Genomic DNA, 23,612 nt, shown 5'->3' with positions numbered 1-23,612 from the left:
TTCAAGCCCCTACTGCAGTTGAAAGCCCTTAATTCATTTGAACAACAGCATCACTGGGTGAACCCATGACATTTTGAGGACTGACCACAACCGCTGAGGGATACATGCCCACATGTGGCTGACTAAATGAAAGGGAGATATTGGCATTGGCAGGCCAGGGTTCCAGATGTGCGCCTACAGCCTTAAGGAGTCTGAAATAGGAACGGAAGGAAGGGGACCCAATGTGAGCCACAAACCCAGGCAGTGACCTCATTTTGTTTATAGTGGAAAGTTAATGATTTAGGAGAAAACAAGACAGCAGCCTTATTATGAACACACTTTTCAGTGTTATAAGTGTTGAACACTAGATGTGGTGAGGGGTTCTCTGTTGGAATTTTGTGAGACAATTTGGTAGTGCTTCAATGTGCCTTTCTATATCTCTCAGAACTAGAGAAATGGTGACCCTCACTCTGTTCTAAACAATCTCTTCAAGACCAGCCTTCAGTGAAGCACTGTGTGGTTAAGAATGACCAGGAATGTCAAGGGTAGGGTGGAGTTCAGAGAATAGTGGGTAGCTGAATGGGGTTGCCTGATTCCAAAGCCTTGGAGAACCAAGCCAAAAACTGGATGGGGAGAGGCCACAGCTAAAGCAAATCTGCCTATTGTCACCACCTGCAGCTAATTTAAATTCTGAAGGCCTGCTGGGACCTCAAGGCAACCCATCAGCCACGGCTGTGACCATTTTAGTTGCAGGCAAGCTGGCCTTTTGTTGAAGGTGCTTTGCAATATTTAAATTGAAAACTTTACTCAGAAAGTTCTGCAGTCTGAAATGGTTAGCTGCAGATTAATAAGGACCAAAGATGTCACAGAGGTTGCTACTGAGTTCTTTGCATAGATTTCCCTTCTTATTGGACTGGAGCCTGAAGATACCTATAAACTGATGATTAAGTATCTACAGAGGGGCCAGACATCTGGGTTTTGTTATCATCCAAGAAAAAATATTCTACGTTTTAGGTGAGTATACTGATTACTACACCATTGCATTCAACTGACTTTCTGAAATGCCCTTTTGTGTCTAGTAATAAAGTATATTATTTCAGCATCTCCAAATTTATTGCTATTTCTTGACTGAAGAAAGTCCAATTTGCAAACTGCATTAGCTCCCCAAATCCACATACTGAGTGAATAAATAATTTTTAGAGGGAGTGAGAGGAGAGCTGCTCTGCTTTCAAAGAAATCATGATGACACAGTCAGGCAATTCCCTCCAGGCAACCTAATTGAGTAGGATTGTGGGTAGAAGAGGAGGCTCTGAGGTGACCTTCTTGTGGTCTTTCAGTATCTGAAGGGGGCCTACAAAAAAGCTGGGGAGGGACTTTTTAGGACATCAGGGAGTGACAGGACTAGGGGGAATGGAGCAAAGCTGGAGATGGGTAGGTTCTGACTGGATGTAAGGAGGAGGTTCTTCACCATGAGAGTGGTGAGAGCTTGGAATGGGTTGCCCAGGGAGGTGGTTGAGGCCCCATCCCTGGAGGTGTTTAAGGCCAGGCTGGATGAGGCTGTGGGCAGCCTGATCTAGGGTAAGGTGTCCCTGCCTGTGTGTGGGAGTTGGAACTAGATGATCCTTGTGGTCCCCTCCAACCCTAATCAATTCTATGATTCTACTTTGTTGGTCAGTTAGCCTAGATTCTGAATTACTGTAGAAAAGGTTTGCAAGAGTACTCTACTTGCTGCTTTACTGTCTTCAGGCTTCTATTTTGTTGATCTTTTTTTCTGTCATTCACCAGTTGTTTGCTATTATATTTAGTTAATCAGTGCTCTTGAACTTTTCCAGTCTCTTTATTACTCTCAGAGAGTGCTTGGCATAATGTGCTCTTATTTTCAACATAGAGATATTTCCTAATACAAGGAGATCCTTGGCATAGCTGACATATGTGATTTTCATACCAGCAAAAAAATTCAGATGATGGTAAAGCAACCTAGACTTTCCCAAGTGGAAAGACGTTAAGTCTGCTTCTGTGCTTAGCGCTTGTAGATGGAAAACTTGACTTGGTTGTAAAGCCCAGCAACAGCATTACCCTGCAAATTTACTTTACTATGCAATACTTTAAAGCTGTGGAGTTGGCTACTAGAGCAAAAAGATTTATAGATGAGAGATGGACAATATGATCAGCATAAGCTGGTTTTATTACTATATACTCCCATGCCCTGAAACACAGCACTATTGTATTAGGAGACCTGCTTGAACTGATACTGGCCTGCATTTTTTGGTTTATGGCCTGGTCTCTGAGATTAACTACATGCTCCCTGCTGGAGCTTGGCAGGTTGTAAACATCAGAGTTCAGTCAGAGAATTAATTTTTATCTCTGACTGAGTCACTGGGACAGACTGGGTGACCACAAAGCCATGTATCCACCCAGCCATGCTGCTGAGTCAGGAGCTGCATCCAGCAACATCTTGTGGCCTGGCATGTCTGACAGCGTGGGTTTACACCTCCTCATAATGTTGAGTCTCAGTAAAAAAACTGAAAGAAGGGGTCTCAACTGAAACCACAGGACCAGACTTCCTTGATCAACACAAAGCCTGTGTGTGTCACATGCAAGGCTAGTATGAGGAAAGTAGAAGTTACTATCAGGAATAGAGATGTGTTAGTATACTTCAGGCAATTACTGGGGGCGGGGGGGGGGGGGGGGGAACACATGCTAAGGGAATAGGAAAAAAATAAATGCACAAAACATTACTCTAGTTCACTTTGAAAAGTTAATCTGCAAACACAAATGTACCACAGCTGGGGTCAAAGTGGCTGGAGAGCAGCCAAACAGAGAGGGATCTGGGGGTGCTGATTGATACCTGCCTGAACATGAGCCAGCAGTGTGCCCAGGTGGCCAAGAGAGCCAGTGGCATCCTGGCCTGCATCAGGAATGGTGTGGTCAGCAGGAGCAGGGAGGTCATTCTGCCCCTGTACTCTGCACTGGTTAGACCACACATTGAGTACTGTGTTCAGTTCTGGGACCCCCAGTTTAGGAGGGACATTGAGATGCTTGAGCGTGTCCAGAGCAGGGCGACGAGGCTGGTGAGAGGCCTTGAGCACAGCCCTACGAGGAGAGGCTGAGGGAGCTGGGATTGTTTAGCCTGGAGAAGAGGAGGCTCAGGGGTGACCTCATTGCTGGCTACAGCTACCTGAGGGGAGGTTGTGGCCAGGAGGAGGTTGCTCTCTTCTCTCAGGTGGCCAGCACCAGAACGAGAGGACACAGCCTCAGGCTGCACCAGGGGAGATTTAGGCTTGAGGTGAGGAGAAAGTTCTTCACTGAGAGAGTCATTGGACACTGGAATGGGCTGCCCGGGGAGGTGGTGGAGTCACAGTCCCTGGGGTTGTTCAAGGCAAGATTGGACATGGCACTTGGTGCCATGGTCTAGCCTTGAGCTCTGTGGTAAAGGGTTGCACTTGATGATCTGTGAGGTCTCTTCCAATCCTGATAATACTGTGATAAATTGTAAACCTTGTCATGTGCAAGGCTTTTCCAGCCTCCTTATAGTCTTCCTCTTGTTGGCAAGTGCAGACACATAATAAACCCCAGATTTTAAATCATCAAATGAGCCAAAAAAAAAAAACCAGCCAGGAACACTGCCTGACGCAGATCCTGGCTTTGGGGAGAACAGGCTGTGAGCTGAGCAAGACAGCAGTGGTTATATGGGTGTTGAAGTAATTCTTCTCCTTGCTTTTCTTCTTCCCAGTACTGGATTTGCTTTCAGTGCTTTGCCACCCGTTTACTTGTCATTGCTGGAAAATAAATAAATAATACTTACATAAATGCGTTGCTTTTAACCTGCACATGTTCCTAGCTCTCATTCAAATCCATCTTCTCAATCAAATGGCTGAGGAAATGAGTACCCTAATCATGGGCAGGAGCAAGCAGTCCCAGGAAAAAAAAAAAAAAAAAAGAAAAGGAACAAGTGGCAGGTGCTGAATTTTTGGGAGTAGTTTAGATAAAATTCTATGGAACATCAGTCTAGAGGGCGTAGCTTTTTAATAATTATAAGCCATTCTTTATTTTATTGGTGCAAGGCACTGAGATACCCAGAAAGAAGCCAATATGCCTTCAGCTTGCTGTTGCACAACCATTCTATCAAAAAAGCTGTTTCATACCCTGATCTGCTTAAACTGCAGACTATAATCAGTCTTGCTTTTTTAGATGTTGGAGCAGTAGCTTACGATACCATAACCTCTTTCTGTTTTTATGAGCTCTTTCATCAAGCTGACTATCCTTCCCACATCACTAAATACCACACAGGCATCCCTTAAAGAGCTTATTACAATTCTTGAAGCCACTCAGCTCATTTTGCTCCAACCTGATCTTGTACCATATCTTAGTTACTAGGAAGATGAACACGAGGTTGTGGACAGTCACAGGTAGCTCTAAGCTGTATCTCATTCAGTGGCATCTGACTATATTTCCAAAAAGGGACAAAATTGCAGGACCTTACTTGACTTGATAAGAGAAAATATGCTTAATACTCTAAACAATGAAATTGAAAGACATTCACATACACAATGTAAACTCAAGACCTTGTATAATGTTTCAGCCTTTCTTTAAAAGTGATTCTGTACAGTTGGAAATCCTTAAGAGGATGCATAATCAGCATTATACTGTATCAGGAACTTCATTCCTGTATGATGTGTCATGTTTGTCTAATGCAGTTAGAGATTATGAAATTAAGGAGATTAAGGGAAAAAAAGTTTAGTCTACAAACTAAGATGCTCTGTATAGGTGTTGGAATTTTCTTTCTAACCACTCATGTTCTAGTCAATATTATTGTAGCAGTAGTGCTTCTTTGGTCAGCTGCTGAGCCCTAATAGCAGCACTAAGTGATTAAAGTTTTGGGTTGGTTCAGCTGGTTATTCATAGATGCTAGTGTCACCTGTGATACTTTGGCGTATGCTGTCTGGTCTCCTACTGCCTCTGTAGGAGATTGCAAATGTCTCTTAAGGTTTTGTGTCTTTTCTGCTCCTCTCTCAGATGTATGGTAAAAGGCACCCAGACTTAGGTAGTTGAATCTCATCCCAGATATCTACTTCATTCTAAAATGTGTCACAGCATGAGAAAGGACAATCAGTAAAGTGAAATAGTCCAATGGAACACTTAAGTATGTGCTCATTGACACAGAGTCTGTCCTAGGAAAGGGGTCCACAGAACACTACAGAGTCCATGCCTTTAAGAATTCACAACCTAATGTCATGATCCTGCTGGTACTGTTGTGAATAAATCCGGGGAAGGTCCAGCCTGTACAGACAGAACTATGAATAGTGAACCAAGGACCTGTTTGTGGTTAACAAAATTCTTACAGTAACTTTGGGAAGCTTACACTGGAGCATACATTCATGCCTAGCTGAAAGTTTCCTGCTAAGAGCCAAGAGAAGCTGCCTCTTTGCTGCCAACACCAGGATCAAGAACACATTAATTTTTATGTACTTTGTGTGTACATTGGCTTAGGGACATGGTTATACCCAAGATATAGATAAAAATCACCAGCTCTATCTGCTCTGAAGGTGCAAAGGTCTTTAGAACCAGATGAATATTCTGTTAACTTGATGTGGAATTAAGGATGATCCTGTTGGCATATTGCACAAGCAGGAAGAGTGTATTACGAGGTGTCATGCTTGTGCTGTGCAAACACATGGTAAGGGTGGTCCCTGTGTGATTAAACATACTTTTTTTTCCAGAAAAAAAAGTTGAAAGTTAACAGCTACATAAGCAGTACTGAGGACAAGATGACCAGAGCAGAGCAAGTTCAGTCCATCAACCTTGTATACACATAAGCTGCTTGGGGACACTGTTTAAAAAGTGCATAAAAGCATTCAGAAGTTGTATGACCCCAGAGTAACTGCTACTATGTTAATACATGTAATTTGTCATGAAATTTTTCTTCAGAGAAAAAAAAAAATGTCAGATCAAACAGGAAAACTTTGATTCCTGAAGTGGAGATAAAGTTTGAGTTTATCAAATAACCTCCCAAAATAAGCAAGCATTTTGGGCCAGCTTCACTTCTACATGAATCTATTGAGTTGCATCAATAAGTGGCTCTGTCTTGACTGTAATATTTACCTGTAGACTAGATCAGGTACCAGCTGAATATTTAAACATGACAAAAGTGGACAGTAAGCACTAGAATTCAAAATTCTGATTGTAAAGTTCTTTACTACAGCTTCCTTTTGGCCAGAAAGTTTTTGTGGAGGCCTGCAACTTTATTTTCACATGTGTGTGTAGGGGTGGCTGCTTTTCTTGTAAAATATGAGGTTGAGTTCTCACCTCTAATGAGACATCTGGGTTTATTTTTCTGATCAGTCTCAGGAGATTCATAGCAATACCTGTTACTTTGCTAGCAAGACTTAAACAGAAGCCCTGGCAACAGCACTCTGTGTCTTACCTGGAGAGTCTGGGACACTGTTCAGAAAGAAGTGCAAATGTTGTGTGATAAGGAAAGAAACCTCTGTGGATAACCTTGTTAAGATACATAGTTGAGGAAAGGTAATCCTGAGAGCCATGTCCTTGGCCTCTTTTCTGCCTCATCCCTAAATATCCTAAAGCTTAAAAGGGAGGGCACACTCACCACCTAATTACTGAATAAGGAAGAAAGCAGCACTTTATATCTGTAAGGCAATCAGAAAGAGTTTCCTAAATAGCTGTAGTGTCTACAGTAACATCACCCAATACACCTCCGGAGCCATTGGACCTTTCCAAAAGGTAATTGGAGAGCAACATAGCCCAGGCAAAGATCTCTGGAACTGTAAGATGATTAGTTAAGATAAAAAGCCCAGATCATTTTTATGATGAATACACAGTGTAGACAGAGTTATGAAACTAGAAAATGTTGAGCTTCCCTCATTCACACACATTCATTTAAGTACTTTGTTTTCCATGTGATCTATATTTTCCTTAAGAAAAAGTGGAGATATGAGGTAAATTGCATGCTTCCAACAGTTTATGAGTGAGCTGCAAGATGACATCAGAGCCTGTCTATAGCTCATATTAAACTGAATCAATAACCATCTTCAGACAATATTTATGTATTTATTTACTTTACATTCATGCTGCTTGGAAACTTATCAGTTGTATACTAAAACCCTTATGTTGCTAAACTAACCCTTTGCCACGTTCTTTCTGCACAGAAGCAGATATAAAAATATTCAATTTCTATTTTCTCTAAATATAGTGATGGAAACAAACCCATGTGTACTAATAGCAACAATGAAGAAACTTTATTCCATGATCATATCCCTTCAACATCCCAGCACAGATTTTCATCTGAAACAGAGTGGTATAAGTCAGTTGTGTTGTTCCAGCTCATTTCATTATTTTAATACAACAGCCTCCAAAACAGTGGGGGAAAAGAATGTTTTGCAGTGTACCTGCTGGGATGATGTGTGAGTCACTGCCTGAGCACTCTTTGGAAGCTAGCTATAGTATAGCTGTAGCATTAACAAAACATCTTATTACTGTCATCCTCCATCAAGAGCATGAGTAATGTGGAAAGAGACACACAAAGGGAATAAATATACACCTTTTTTCCTTTTTTTTCTTTCTTTCTTTTTTTTTTTTTTTTCCATTTACAGTAAAAGTGAGTTGCTATTTCAAACAGGACAACCCAAAATATCTCCTCAGTAATTGCATCTCTCATGGGTAACATGGATCAATAACTGGAACATATATTATAAAAATGACCTCAGTGCTCCATCATTCATACTGCTATGGTTAAGGTTATAATAATGTTTCCAGAAAAGCTTCATTTTTCAGACATACTGAATTCAGATAGAAAATATACAGGGAATCTCCACAAAGAGTGGCTGGAGAGCAGCCAGGAAGAAAGGGACCTGGGGATCCCTTTCTGGGTGTCAGATAATAGCTGAACATGAGCCAGCAGTGTGCCCAGGTTGCCAGGAGAGCCAATGGCATCCTGGCCTGCATCAGGAACAGTGTGGCAAATAGAACAAGGGAGGTTATTCTTCCCCTGTACTCAGTACTGGTCAGGCCACACCTTGAGTGCTGTGTCCAGTTCTGGGCTCCTCAATTCAAGGGAGATGTTGAGGTGCTGGAACATGTCCAGAGAAAGGTGACAAAGCTGGTGAGAGGCCTGGAACACAGCCCTGTGAGGAGAGGCTGAGGGAGCTGGGGTTGTTTAGCCTGGAGAAGACGAGGCTCAGGGGTGACCTCATTGCTGTCTACAACTACCTGAAGGGAGGCTGTAGCCAGATGGGGGTTGGTCTCTTCTCCCAGGCAACCAGCAACAGAACAAGGGGACACAGTCTCAAGTTGTGCTGGGGGAGGTATAGGCTGGATGTTAGGAGGAAGCTCTTCCCAGAGAGAGTAATTGGCATAGGAATGAGCTGCCCAGGGAGGTGGTGGAGTCACCGTCCCTGGAGGTGTTCAAGCAAAGCCTGGATGCAGCACTTAGTGCCATGATCCAGTTGATTGGACAGGGCTGGGTAAGTGGTTGGACTGGATGATCTTGGAGATCTCTTCCAGGCTGGTTGATTCAATGATTTTATGGTGGGGCATCATACAGAAAAATGATAAAGTGACATGGACCTGTTAGACTTTACATTAAAAGACAAAATGACAGGAGGAGAAATGTTACCACTCTGATATCTCTGCCCAGCAAAGTGCTTGGAGTCACTGTGTATGAAAGCCAACTCTCTCCTCCTTCCCTCAGATATCAATAGACTCTAAGGTGCATCCCAACTCTTATCTCCCAGACTGGAATCATTTTGGTTCAACATATAAATGGGACCAAGCAGTTAGAGTATTTTTGCCACTGGGTTCTGCTTCATGGATGACAACCACAGAGCTGAGGACTGACCAAGTTTGGCCACCCTGCCCCAAAGCAGTGTGCACACAAGCAGAAAGACTGCTCATGAAACAGATCTTCAGTGACCACAACTTACAGAGCCGCAGATTAAGGCAGACCAGAGTTGCTGATATTTTATTTTAAAGCATTGCACAACAAGCATGGTGTCTTTTCTACAGCAGTAGCTGACTTGTGGGTTTTTTTGGTTTTGCTTTGTTTTATTTGGGTTTTTTTTTCGTCATAGAAACTCTACTGTACAGCCTCATGATCCCTTTAAGTACATCTTCATTAGTGTTTTGTTTCACACCATGAATGTGAATTTTAAGGCCTATTGTCCCTTCGGTTTGCTTAGAAGAACAGTCCTAAGGCACACAAAGTGTTCCCTTTCACTAAACTGCAAATGTTTCCCTAGACCAGAAGATATATCATCCTGGGAATGCACTGATGGTTTGAAGTTTTATCCTACAGACTCACCCATCTTGGACTGGATTTCAGGTAAGGAACACTTGTAAAGTCACATCTCTGATTTCCCAGAATATTTGATATTACTGGAAGTTTGGTTTTTTTTAAGTGTTGGTGCAAAAGAAAAAGTAAAAAAAACCCATGACTCTATGAAAATCCAAACAAAAGACAGGAAGGCATAAAAGGGATTTATTTTGATTGATCTAGGTGGAAATGACATATTGAACAGAATTATGGTAGAAATCTGTCAAACACTAGCTCTTTAGATTCTGCTCTCTTGCAAGGAGCTGCTTTTGTTGTTTTAAAGAATAATGAATGCTTTACTGCCAGGATAAAAAATAACTGGACTTTTCTATATTCTTTGTATACTGTTCCCCTAAATTAAGGAAAAATATTTTCTGCCTTTGATAAGGTTGCAATGGCATGAATGTTATCTGTCAATAGACATTTTTTAGTGTATGCTTGTGCTAAATTCAATTCACAGTCCTGTAGTTTCACAGAGTCAGTAGATGGAGAAAGTATAAACCTACCAGAGCATTGCAGGTGACTTAAGTAGCAAGATGTGGTACCCCTGTGGAGCTGAGTAGCAGTTTGAGAACTGCTGTGATTGCTGGTGTAAATATGGAAAACATCAGGAAGTTAGAGATGCATCAAAGGTCCGACAAAACTTTTTTTGCCAAAAGAGAAGTATAATCAAAGCCTGACAATCTGCACTTATGTGGTTGTTGTTGGCCATTTAATGACATGTTAAATAAGCACAGCTGACTAAAGCATCACTAATTGGTCAAACATATATAGCCTGCTTCTCAATATAGCATAATATAACATTTAAGGGTACATATGTTTTATATCTCTCTGCAGAAGCAGTGTGTGAAGGATGCATGCAGGTTACAATGCTGTATAGCTCTAAAGTTTGTAGAGATGTTGCATATGTGAACAAAGTATCACACTGGCCCTGTTAGGTGAAACTATCCTCAGAAGTTTTTCAAACAGAAATTGCTCTTTATTCATTATGCACACTCAAAATGAATTGAAAAAATTCCAAGTTTGATTTCTGTCAATCTGATGTCCACTGTCACAAGCTGGCCTTATGTGCTAGTTATCTCTACAAGAGATTACAAATAGCAGTTAAAGTCTTTTGAAATTAGGAAAATTAGAATTATTATTTACCTTCATTCAACAAAGACACAAATGACTAAAAGGATCTTGTAGCATTCCTTGTTAGGAAGAATTGTGCCTGTGAATAGAAGTAACAATAAATTACAAACAAAATAAAAAGGCAATAAAAGGAAGTGAAAGCTGAAAAGAAATACAAGAAAGAGGGTAGGGAACTATAGTTCGTGATTTTTAGAAGCTGAGATTTTGGACTTATTTCTCACTGAAATGTAACATTGTTTTGGGTTTTGGTTTGTGTTGTATTTATTTTTCTTTTATATGATGTCAAGTGCTTTGGTCCTTCCTTTGCACAGGGCCCTGAGCGTGTGTTTTGTGTAGCAGCAGCAAAATCAAAGGTGAGACCTCCAGGGTGCCACATTGAAGGTGAGTTTCAAGCAACACAAGTTTGAGATTGCCTAAACTTTTTGATGAAGAAAGTAGCTTTCAGTCCTGTGGTTCAGGGATGATCTTGTCCATATGCAAACCCTTCCCTCAGAGCTTTCCAGGTATGAGACACTCTATCCTTCACTGTATGTGGGTTAACAGCATCTTACAAGTAAGAAAATGAAGTCCAAAGTACCTTGCTGTTTTCTGGCAATGAGTCTATCACAGTGGGCAAAACAGCAAGGCAATATTCTTATCCCCAGGAACGTGGCTATCTTTATGCCAAAGTCCCTAAGAAATTGGAAATTACAATGAAACTGCACCACTGAGGGGAAAAATCAACATGATGGCAGTAGCTGTTTTGAACTCCAGCTCATCTTAGTAGGTGCTGACTTTGACATAAAGGAAATAATTATAACATACCATAGCTCATATATAAGTAACAAAGCCTACCAAGGCAGTTGAAATGTAATCAGGTCAAACCTAACAAACATATTAAGACCCTGGCATCCTTCTTACCAGTTGCTGGTCCAAATAATACTCAGGTTCTCATGTGACAGGAATAGAAACCCTTACTGTGGGAGGATTTTGTTTCCCTGCTGATGATAAGCAGCGGGGAAGCTCCAGAAAGAAAAAAAAAAAAGACAAGAAAACAAAAAGACTTGTTTATCCTTCTCATATATTTGCTAAAACAAACCTCTCACTTGCATGATGTGTCTGTGTTGCTTCTGTTCCTGTAAGCCTGGGTGGACCATGTAGGAATGAAGGTGTTTGACATTTTGTGTCATTCTGATGGTTTGGTGGAGTTGCCTTTTAGTACCTACTGAAGAAAACACGTTTTTCAGAGTTAGTTCACTCACTGTTACCATATGTAGGAGGGAAATGATGGGGTGCTGACTAACACTGTGGGGAGGCTTGGAAAATCCTCTGAAAACTGAAACAGGAGCCTATCTTAGGCATTTCCTTCACCTCCCTTTTAAAAGCATTTTCTTTTCCCATCTGCTCAGTCTACAATTGCTCCTGTGTTCTGCCATTTACACTGCTTATTTTGGGCTTCTGTTGGAAACTGTCTTGAAACTAGAAATATATTTGTTTTTTAGGCTAGACAAAACATGGGATATATATGAGTCTAGAGTGACAAGAGAAGAATTAACTATTTGAATTTAGAATTCTCCTATTTGTAGCTTTCATTTTTTCAGAAAATTGAAAATACATTAAGAATTGTTTATAGACACTTAAGAAAATGTACAATTTTATGCCTTTGTTTCATAGAAGCTGAAGAAAAAACCACCACTGATATTAATGGGAAAACAAAAGCAATGTTATTGTCTTCAGCAATTTTCTGCACACAGAGATACAAAAGGGAAATGAACATAAATATATTATTGTTATTATAATAATAGTTTACAAATTATAATTACTAGTCAGGCTTCTTCATTTCTGTACTTCTGACTGCTTCAGAGATAACCTTCCAGTGTGTTACAAGAACAAGTCTTTAAGGAGCAGATCTTTTACAAAAGTGAAGAAATGTAGGGTTTACTCTTCACAGAGAGGGAGGCATGATGAAAGACAGAAGGTTTTCACAGCATATTGTAGTAAAATGGATGTTAGCATTCACTTTGGCCAGTTCTGTGTCCCTTACCCTTATTTTCTCTATCATGCTTTCTCTCCCTCCTCCCGTGGCTATTCTATAATAGCAGGACAACAACTCCTTTTCTTCTCTACAGTGTAAAAGTCATTTAAGCTGCTGGGGAAAAATTGCTCCTCCTCACAGTTGAAATTTCAGTGACATTTCTAATCTGTAAAGCACTGGCACATAACCTTTATATCCATTGTGACATGGGCAATTTAATAATGTATTTACTATTCTTCTGAGTTAAACGTGTGAAGCATACAGATGTATAATGAACAATGTATTTGAGCCTCAAAATATCATCTTGTTTCAGAGAATTATGGGTTTATTATTTACATGCCAATCTACAAAGAACAGCTTAGTAGTACTCCACATAGTGTTTGTCAGAAAGAGGTAATCTTCAGTTCAGACCATACCATACCTGCTTGATTATACAAAAAACAATTTAGCCTTGTCTGCAAGGACACCTGAACTTGTGCTCAAAACATGCAACATCTTTTTCCCCCTCCTGAGGTCATTTTCTTTAGTTTGAAAGGATAGGATGAACTCTCTTGAAACACGTTGATATCAAAGTCACCAGAGCTGAATGCAGAACGGAATGCAGCAGACCTGTGCCATCTTGCTGTTAGTAGCCTAATCCCTACTGAACAGCAGAGCTTCTTGGATAAGATGGTGAAGTATCGGTACTGTCCTCACATCCAGGCTGGTGCACACAATGCCATACTGTGGGCTGCAGGTGAATATTTTTGGAAAATGACCATTCTTGCAAGGAGATGTCTGTCATGCAATCCTTAGCTCTTGGAACAAGATTTTCTGGGCAGATTGTACCAGCTTCATCCAACTACAAAAGCAAGGGAATTATTGTTGGAAAATATTAAGAGATCTTACGACTTGCTTTTTGCTTTCCTGCTTTGAACACTGTGTTGGGAGATATTATCTAGCTAGTCACATGAAAATTAATAGTTGGATTATGGTCCTGGCTTTCTCTAGGATGTCTAGGGAAATTATCTTTGCAACTGTGTGCTAAGGCAGTAAGATCTCTGTTTTCTTGTTTGTGTTTGCACAGTTTCTAACACAACACTGTAACCATCATATTGATTATAAAATTAAATGTGATAGAAGGCCAAAGCTATGAATCTTTGAAACTATAGTGATATCTTAAATAATATACTATTTTGTATGGAAAATGTTCACTTGGAAAGGTGGATTCTCTCTCCTTTTAATTTTCAACTTTTGGAAAACTTGTTTGCCCATGAGCACATTGCATCTTTCTCAAACATCTGGTGAATGTCTTTTAGGGACAGACTAAAATTGTAGAAGAGAGAAATACAAATAGCATAATTATGGCTTTATTTTGGTCTGCTCGTGAAATTGAAGGATTAGCTGTATGGGACAGCTATAGTTAGGGATGTGGCCCAAGGTCAGAAGGTTATTCTCTTGACTACAAAGATCATCACTAGTCTGAAGAGAAGAAAGCCTCATCTAGTAACAAACCGTTGTTTTAGCTTAGTCTCTTAGGAAAAGTGAGTTTATAGGATCACATATCACAGGATCACAGGATGTTAGGGGTTGGAAGGGATCCATGGAGATCATTGAGTCCAACCCCCCTGCCAGAGCAGGACCACACAATCTAGCACAGATTCCAGAGCAGCACATCCAGACAGGCCTTGAAAGTCTCCAGAGAAGGAGACTCCACAACCTCTCTAGGGAGCCTGTTCCGGTGTTCTGGGACCCTATACAGTAAAGAAGTTCCCCCTTGTGTTGAGGTGGAAGCTCTTGTGCTGCAACTTACGCCCATTGCTTTGTGTCCTATCCCAGAGAGCAAGTGAGCAGAGCCTGTTGCCCCACTCCTGACCAGCCCTCAGATGTTTACAAACGTTTATTAAATCCCCTCTCAGTCTTCTCTTCTCCAGACTAAAAAGCCCCAGATCCCTCAGCCTCTCCTCATGAGGCATGCCCTCCTGTCCCCTAATCATCCTCTTAGCCCTCCGCTGGACCTCCTCAAATTTTATGGTAGCACAGAGGCAAACATACAGATAAAAAGTTGATGTGAAATATGCTAAAGTGTGTATACAGAGATGGATGCATCTTCTGATCTGACTCTACCTGTCCTTTGAGCTGACAGAGGGAGCCCCAAAGCAAATATGAGTTAAGCATATTAATACAGAGGTTTGTTCTCTACCTTCCATCAAGGTTCTTACCCCAAACACATCCTGATGTTCAAATTACATGGGCAGAGAAGGTGAATGCTCAGAAAGCAGTATCAGCAAACACTGTGATTAAAGCTTTCCCCATTTCAGTTTAGTGAGGTGTTTTAACTATGGCTTGTAACTACCTGACTGACTTTCACTGAGCAGAGCTTTTATCCTCCTTTAGGAAAAGTTTTTTAATCTCCCATGATGGTCTCTCTCTCTTTTGTGTGTCACCCACCTTTTCCTTCCTCTACTTTCCCCAGTGTCCTGATCTTCCTGAAACTAACTTTCCTCAGAGGCAGTAGCTGTTAATTTCATGCTTATCTTATGCTTTCTGTTTCTCCTGGGGCCATTCTCATCTATCACTATCTTCAACTTCATGTGTCTGAAGAGGCCTTGTGGGACATTCTCATGAGGCAAGCCCTATACATCTATTCTATACCACATTTGCAGTGATGACTGCTCCAAGACCTACAACGGCACAGATACGGGGAGATAATCTGTGCAGATAGCCCCATCCATAACTACCTGACAAAGTATTTATGACCTCATCTAACTGTGGTGATATCTGTGCTGGGAGCAGAAAGTGAGATCAGAAGGAGCCAATAAACATTTCTCTCTTCTGGGAGAAAAGTTGGTGGAGCAGGAACTACCAGATTGGGCTTTAAACTAGAACTCTGACTCACAGATGTCCTCTTGTCTCCCCAGCAGAAAAGTTTTATTCTCCTCAGTTTTCTTTGTAAGAACATGTTTTAACCTGTGCTACCAGCATTACTTTGATATGGAGTGCACACAGTATGTACAGTGGCACAAAATCTCCAGTGAAAAAAACAGAACTGAACTAGAGCTGTCAAATCCAGTAGCTTTGATCCTTGAATAAGACATTCAAAACCAAACGTCAGAAGTTAGGTGCCTAAAATAAATATGTGGCTGGCTCATTAAAACTGCAGAGCAACTTTTAGTGCTGTTGAAACTTGAAAATCAAACACAAAAGCCAATCAGGGCCAGTATTTGTCACTCTGCCAGAAAAGGAAAAAAAATAAAGAACCAACCAACAATTAACCTCCCAATTTATACAGATTAAACTATCACTTAAAAAAAAATACAGTGAGTTTTGTCACTGAACTGCAAACTACAGAAAGACTTCAAAGTAATAAACCAGAAAACTGAAGAAACAATATACAGACTTAGAGAAAAGTGGCATTAATTTACACGTGCTGAGGATATCATCCATGCTTTTGGAACAGATTATGGCTTTTAAAATTTACCTTGCTTACCATGCATGCAGGAAAGACCAGGTGTTAATGGAAGAAAATGTGGATGCTTCTGAATTCTTTCTTCTGCTTTTCAGACCCTTGAGGCTGTTCTTAATAGGTGAAAAAAAAAAGTCCCAAATCCCCCTTTAGCTCAGCAATGTGAGTCGCTGTCCCTGAGGGGGTAGTTCCATACATATTTGAAAGGCAGATCTTGTACAACGGGATATGTGAATATCCACACTCCCTTTATCAAAGAGGAGAGTAGAAAAAGGAGAATTGACAGAATACAGCAGGACTATTTTCAGGGGATTATCTAAAAGTTCACTATCAATTTAAAACAATCTTTTCTTTTAGAGATTTACTGGGGCTTTTGTTGTTGCTGCTTTTCATTATGCATAGAGTTAACAAGAGTTTCTGTCACTGTCAAAAATGAATAGATTTGCAGAGACTCTGAAGCCTACCAAACCCTAAGGTGCCACATATAATGAAAGGCAGAGTTTCTTAAGCTTGGGTTGATGTGCTTGGATCAGGATTATCCAACTGAAGTGGATAACGCTCCTGAAAGAAAAATGTTTATCCCCGTGTTTCCAACAGGCACTCAGAGAAGAATAAAAATTCTTGACATGGCTCACAAAAGGTCGAAAGAACAGAAAGAGAAGTAGAAAATCATGTCCTATGCGTGGAGGTGAAACATATCTTACCTTATTTCATCTATCTTGGAGCTAAGGATTGAGTTAAGCCACTTATATCAGTACTCTGTAGTTTATGAAGAGGCAGGCACCTACAATGGACAATTCATCTTCTCCAAGAACAGATGTACATGATGGAAGAATTGGAAGTCTGTCTTTCATCAGGGACTACTGGGAGAGCCCAGATGATGAGCTGAGACCAGATGCTTAACTTTAAGCAGCTGACATTAAAGGAGATGAATCTGTGACTTTATCAGAAGATGAGATGTGATTATACCGCTGTGTGACCTGACACAACAAACTGATTCTGAAGAATAAACATCTTGGATTTTTCCAAAATCAAGCTGCTTTTTCTTTGATATGAAAAAAGTACATCAATATTTGATACTTCACTGGGGAGCGGTTGCGTGCATTTGTCCATTAATTCTGGACAATGTCTTTTCTGACAGCATAACTGGAATGTATTTATCAAACATTTGTTGGAAAGAATGAGAGAAAAGAGCAGGATGAAAAGAGAGAAGCTTGCTATTAAACTACATGTACAAAGTACAAATATCTCTTACATTAAGGATCAGAGTGCTATGCTGTTGCTCTGAAGTACCAGCCTTTTATTGTAGTGCAGGACATGGAAACACACAGAAGTTTACCAGCACTTTGTGCAGTTATGGGAACAGATAATTGGGATCAAGGATCTTACTGACCCCAAAACATCATTAACATTACTATCACAAGCCTCATAAAGCATTAAAGCCAGATCTAAGAAGGACTTAAGGTACTTAGAGAATGATACAGACATCTTTGCCTATTTAAAAATCCTTTTACTTGTTTGTAGGGTTAAAAGGTTGCCATACACAGGCCGATCACACCCTAAGCCACACAAACTATTGCAACCTCACATCTTAGTGCTTCTGCTCAAGATACCCCATCATATTGCAACTTTGCATGGCCTTCCACCAGTCTCCTCTGAAGGGCTTACTTCTCAAAATGTGTTTAACACAAACAGACAAAACTCATTCCATCATTCAGGACAGCTGTGTTAGCCCTGGTAACAGTAACACCTCCTGTTGACTTCTTATGTAAATAGAGGGATGGCCCACCTCTGAATCTTGAGCTGTTCACATGAGAACTCCATGATGTATTTGCTACACCTTACTTGCCACAGGGCCTCCTTGATAATGGCAGTACTGCTGGATAACATAAAAATACAGAAGCAAACAAAGCAGATGCTGCTGTTTACGTTATTCTCAGTAAATAATCTTTGACACCTCGGCATTCACTAGGGTTGTGAGACCTTTAGGACTTTTTTTTCTTGCAATCATTCTCTTTCTACTAGATTTTTTGAAGATGGTCTTTAATTTTTGTATTCAAAGGTAACTGTTTTCCTGAATAGGCAAGGTTGAAGCCATGCTTAATCTTCTGAGGTAACGTAGTAGACACCTGTTCTCAGGAGAAGGTCCTGAGCTTTGAACCAGCAGGAAGCAGAAAATTGCTTCCTGCAGCTTTTACTCAAGTATCAGAATTCTGTGGATAGTGCTCTGTGCTCCAATTTCTGTAAGGTGGTTGTTAATGTTCTGCCTGGCACACAATGTTAGGGTTTTTTTCTGTATTTCATTCTCCCCAAACTTTCTGTTAGAAAGACTGTAATAAGACATAGTTCCAGTTTCCACACCAGGGTCTCAAGATGTCTAAAAGCTAAGCAATTTTCCATTTAACTTGCAGACAATGAAGCCTTTTACTGGGCCTAGTTTTTTTACTATAAATCTTGTTACTAAAGGAGGGGAACTTACTTGTCACTATCTAAACCATCTACAGCTACTTATGAAAACCAGAGCAGGTGCGGTAGAGTTTTGGATTTCCTCCTGTAGGCCTGCAGCCATACAATTCTTTACAGAAGACAGGCAGGAAATTTATAGCCATGCAATTATTGAATAAGTGGTGATGAGTCCTGAGGAAATCTCTATGTAAAGGAATCCCTGAAGGAAGAGACAATCCCGTCTAGTTTTCATTCTAGTCTTCTGCATGGATAATCAAAGCAGATATATCTACAGTAACTTCCTGCCTATTAATTTACTTGGGAGTGTTTTCCTTTTCCCACCTTGAGTGGAGAAGAAATGCATTAAATCACTGAATTCTCATTCATCTGCCTGACAAAGTAAATTCAATTTCTACAGACTATTTCTCATTAAGCATGTTCAGTCCGATTGTAGATAGCTGAAATTGCTATAGTCAGATGGCATAATAAACATATTTCAATCTATTGTTCTCAAAATAGGGCAGTCACAGCTGTTTGGTTCAAAGGACATGGGCTAAGACTTCATGAGGCAATTAATCAATTTATAACACTTTAAATACATTATGAAAACTGATGCAATCATATGAAGCAAAGAACAGATGCAGTGCATGTTTCTAGTTTACTCACTGTACTGATCACTTTGCCAGTTTAAGCTTCTTCCAAAAATGTGACTAGCTATCTGTGCCAGGAGGTCAGCTATCACCCCTGCTCCTGCTGCCAGCACATAAGCAGAATTAGCTGCTCTGTGATCATAGGTCGCTACCTGACCTCCTGTGTCCTGTAGATCATTGAGTCATGCACAAGTGCTGGGGGAATTAGCCAGAGCCAGGACATAATTACACAGAGGTTTAGTGAATCAAGTAAAAGATTTTTAATGAGCAGTTTTGGCCTTTTCTTGAAAGTGCAGAACACAAAAAGGGAAATGTAAATTAATATTTTTTTTTAAATAAGTGTATCTGAGGGAAACAGCTGTCAGAATTTTATCCTTTCACATTTTGTAAGTGAAAAAAAAAATGGTTTTGGATAAATAACTTCTGGGCTGGAAATCCAGCTTTTAAGAAAAAAAAAAAAAAAAAATTAACAACGTAACCAAAACATATTTCTGATAGTCTCAGAACATGTTCGCTGTTCCAAATTGTGTTTATTTACTGGTACTGAAAAGGTTGGAGGTTATTATTTTGCATCCCAGCCTGCAAAAGGGGCTTTTTGATTTGTTTATCTCTTTTTTTTTTTGTTTGCAAAGTCCGAATCATACAGTTTGGGGAAAATATCTTCTCCCTCAGCATCGGGCTCCCTGTTGACTTTAAAAGCCTGTCAAGAATCTTTCTGTAGTCCTGATTTATTGATGCTGTGCCAAAGGTGGACAGCCCAACTCCGTTCTTACTTGACCAATTCAAAAGGAGTGTTTATGCGCAGACACTGTGGCCTAGAGGATGTTATCGCTTTCCCACCCCCTGCCAGGATGGAATCTGACACTTCTCACTTTGCTAATGTTTTCTTCTCCCTCGCCCCTGGCTGTGGCTAAGTGATTGTTTATGGCAGATACTTTAAATCATTATCACCTCCTGGGCCTTTGAGTACTGCTACACAATCTGCTTTGGCATCAAGGAAACTCTCCTATCAGTACAAAACAAGGTCAAATGTTTATCTGCTGAGATGATAGGCAAAAGTGTCTCCTCTAATATTTAAAAACAAACAGCAGTACCTCTGCTTTGTTGCAACGAACAGCAGGTAGCTAAAGCCAAGCAGTATTTCTGGTGCTTCTCAGTTCAGGATGAAAGACTCCTTGGATAGCTATCTGCTATTTGTTTTTTATAACATCAGGCATTTCCAAGGAACTTGGAAAATGATAGAATTTATGAATAAACTTCATAAAATATAGCTGTCTTTATGGCATTGCCTTGGCACTTTAACCCTGTTTTGCAGCGTGGTAGTGCCATCGTAACAGTAAGGTGAGCTTTGCTCTCACCACCGTCCAGCAGTGACTCCAGCTACAGCCAGTAAGCAGCTGTGTAGAGAAGAAGAAGGTGCTGGGGGCACCAGGAAGGCCACGACCTCTCTGCCCAACTTGGAAAAGCAAAGCTTGTTGTTGCTCCCAGGGGAAAGATAGGGGTTCGAGGGCTGTGATTACTGATTAGTAGGGAAAACAACCTCTCCTAGAATCACCGGTGACTACAACCATGGCCCTCCCAACCCCCTGGGAAGAAGCACTCTTCAGGGGTGTCTTCCATAAACACTCTTTGCTTCTTGCCCCTTTGGTTGTGCCTCTTATCCTTTTAGTTCTCATCCTCAAGGTAGCAACATTAAGCTTTTTTATGAAGGGGTTGAAAGACATTAATCAGGCTCAATCAACTGCCATAGAAATCCCCACAGCTCACCAAGGATTTCTAGTAGTTGTCAAGTAGTTTGTTGGCAGGGAAGGTGTCCAAAGGAAGCAGCTGAAGGACTGGTAGTATCAGTCACTTGATAATAATTACAGAATTCCTCTTACACATTGAGGTAAGAGACATATTTTAAAGAGCTTCTATTTGAAGATGATTTTGAAGACCAAAGTCTCGCCTACTGAAATTGCTTTAGTGATTCTTGAATATGTACTGAGTAGAGATTTGGCCACATTTCCAAGGATTAGAAGTTTTATCTCACTTGTTATTAAGTAAATGAGACAAACACTGTAAAGTATTAACAGATAAAAGCCTAAAATGAGTCTTTGCTTTAGATTCCATGTGGAATTTTATATTTGGAAAGAAAATCTAATGATTTGCTTGGTAAGGAGAAAGTGTTGGTGTAGTAGTCAATGTAGAGGCTTAAGTCCTGGCCCAAATTAAGTGCCTTAGGGCTTTCTATTGACCAGGGCTATTTGGAGTATTTTTCCAAAGTGGATGCAGAGAGAAGGGGGGAACAGAGGACAGAGTTGAGAAAAGAAATAAGCAAGTTTCATGGACATTCATGTTCTTCAAAGAGAAACTTGCTGTCCAAAAACATTAACATCAGTAGAAATGTAATGGGTTTACACTTCTGGTTAACCATACAACACAGCTGTTACCTCATTTCATTATTCAAGATATTGCAGGTTTAGTGCATGAAATTACTTTGACATCCAAACTAATCCAAAACATGGCAGCAGGAGTAAACACACTAAATAAAGAAATTCTCGTTGTGGCTTTGAAAAATTCCTACTGTTGTACTGCATTGAAAACGTCCAGAGTTGTCAGCACAGTCAGCTCAAGGCTGACTCACAGCATGTGTGCCTTGGAAATGTTTTAGGCAGCTGAAAGAGCTGAAGTTACAGTGCTCTTCAAGCCGGAGACACAGTAGTTGTTTTGTCCTTTCTATTATATTACCTCCTTCACAGTAATTGCCTAACAAAGAGAATAGTGGGCAACAGCACAGGAGCATTTTTGTTGACTTTACCCCTGCCAGCATGGATTAAAGGAAAATCTTTATGTACAGAGAAGCAGTTAAAAGGTGGCATTGTTTTCTAGCTTAGGCTACCAAGGACCAGACACAGACTATAGTGAGGTTAAAATTTAAACATTCAAAGAGAGTGAGTCTGTCCCTTTCCTTATTCTCTTGGCTTTTCATTTAATAACTTGTCCAGATTGAATATGTTACCTTCACATTCATGTCTTTCATGTCAAGTATTTGTGGTCCCATAACTAATCTGCAACATCTAACCTAGCAAGCTAATCTTGAAAGGACGTTCAGTAACCTAGATCTAAAGGTTGTGAATCTGCCAGCACCAATCACATTTTTCTTCATTCTCCCTGCTTTGCCCAACTGCATAAGCAATATTTTGAATAATTATTTCTTGTGGCTTGTATATAAACTATTTCCTACCTCACTGTAGTCTCTGACACACTCACACTTCAGCCTTCTCATTGTCCTATTTTTGTTTATACTTTTTCATTCTACTTACATGACTGTTGTTTATTAAATCTTGCTTTTCCTTTATACTTAAAACTGCCTCAAAATCCGGTATAGTCCATTCAATTTTCTCTTCCTTTCCTTACCTCTCTCTTTAAAGATGTTAAGATATGAAGGACTCTCTTAGAGTGGATTGATGTTTGCCTTTTTTTCCTCTAAACAATTTCATATCAGACCATCAGTATGAAACCAGTTTTCTGATATGTACTCTTTGACATTTTAGTGACAGTTCAGGTTTCATTACTTCTGAAGAAATATAAGTACTAATTCTTCATGGTATCTCTTGCTAGCTTTTCTCCACAACTGTTGGTAGCTTCACTTCTCCATATTCACATTCTTTAAGTAATTTGAGTTAGATCTCTCCATATTTCCCATGCTTCCAGTCTTCCAATAATTCCTATAATGTTCTTTACTGTAAAATTTCTCTCTTCAAATTTTTTATGTTCTGTTATTAATCAGCTCCACACCTGCATTATCTGTTGCATTTAGTAGTCTAGTCTTTAGCTTGTCAGCTTTTTATGAAATTGTAGTTGCAAAAAATTGTCTGTGACTTGTTTTCAGTGCCTCCTGGGAGATCAAAACACCTTTTGCTATTGGAGTGCCAGTTACTGTATTAGCTTTTTCCAATTTGTTTTTAATGTCAGTGTCTGAACAACCACAAAAACATCCTTAAAGAATGATGCCAATGCTCTTTTTTTTTTTCTTTCACCTTTCCCTCTCCCTGTGTTTTTCCCCATTGTTATCAGAAAGTACGTGCAAAAGGCTGATTCCAGACTGAGGAGAGGAGAGATGATGCTACATGTTCTTTTGCTGAATAGCCCAGAGTTATCTAGGATTTGAATCAGGATGAGTCAAATACTAGACCATTATTTCTTGCTATCAGCTCTAGTTTGAGACTATTTTCTGTCTCAAACTAGAACTGATAATAAGGAGTCCCTATCAGATAGTAAGGAGACCTTTCAGACTATGACTCCTTAATTACAGAATCACAAAATGGTAGGGGGTGGGAGGCACCTCCACAGATCATCTAGTCCAAACCCCTCCTAAAGCAGGTTTGTCTAGACCAGATTGTGCAGGAACATACTCAGGTGGATTTTGAAAGTCTCCTGTGAAACCTAGTGTACTCCTGAAAACACTTAGATGCTTCAAATGGCAAGAAATTAGGATCTTGCTATCAGAACTGTTAGGTGACAGAGTTATTTCTCTCCCTCAATTCACCTCCCTCTATAGATTAGATAGAGAGGATTTTTAGCGTAAACTATATTTCGTTGCCCTGACAACTGAGTTACAGGGAACCACTCGGT

General features: G+C 40.2%; 1 long non-coding RNA gene across 1 annotated transcript; it reads left to right on the top strand.

The window, feature by feature from the left end:
• Positions 1-671: 671 nt before the first annotated feature.
• Positions 672-16,931, top strand: LOC135175144 (uncharacterized). The gene is made up of 4 exons (XR_010302269.1): positions 672-993; positions 9,234-9,316; positions 10,753-10,822; positions 16,498-16,931. It is a non-coding gene; the product is annotated as an uncharacterized LOC135175144 (long non-coding RNA).
• The last annotated feature ends 6,681 nt before the right edge of the window (positions 16,932-23,612 follow it).

Source organism: Pogoniulus pusillus, chromosome 4 (assembly GCF_015220805.1).
Source record: "Pogoniulus pusillus isolate bPogPus1 chromosome 4, bPogPus1.pri, whole genome shotgun sequence".
In the NCBI taxonomy this organism is placed as follows: domain Eukaryota; kingdom Metazoa; phylum Chordata; class Aves; order Piciformes; family Lybiidae; genus Pogoniulus; species Pogoniulus pusillus.
Note: the sequence above shows the minus strand (reverse complement) of the source record. Positions and strands in the feature narration are given on the sequence as shown.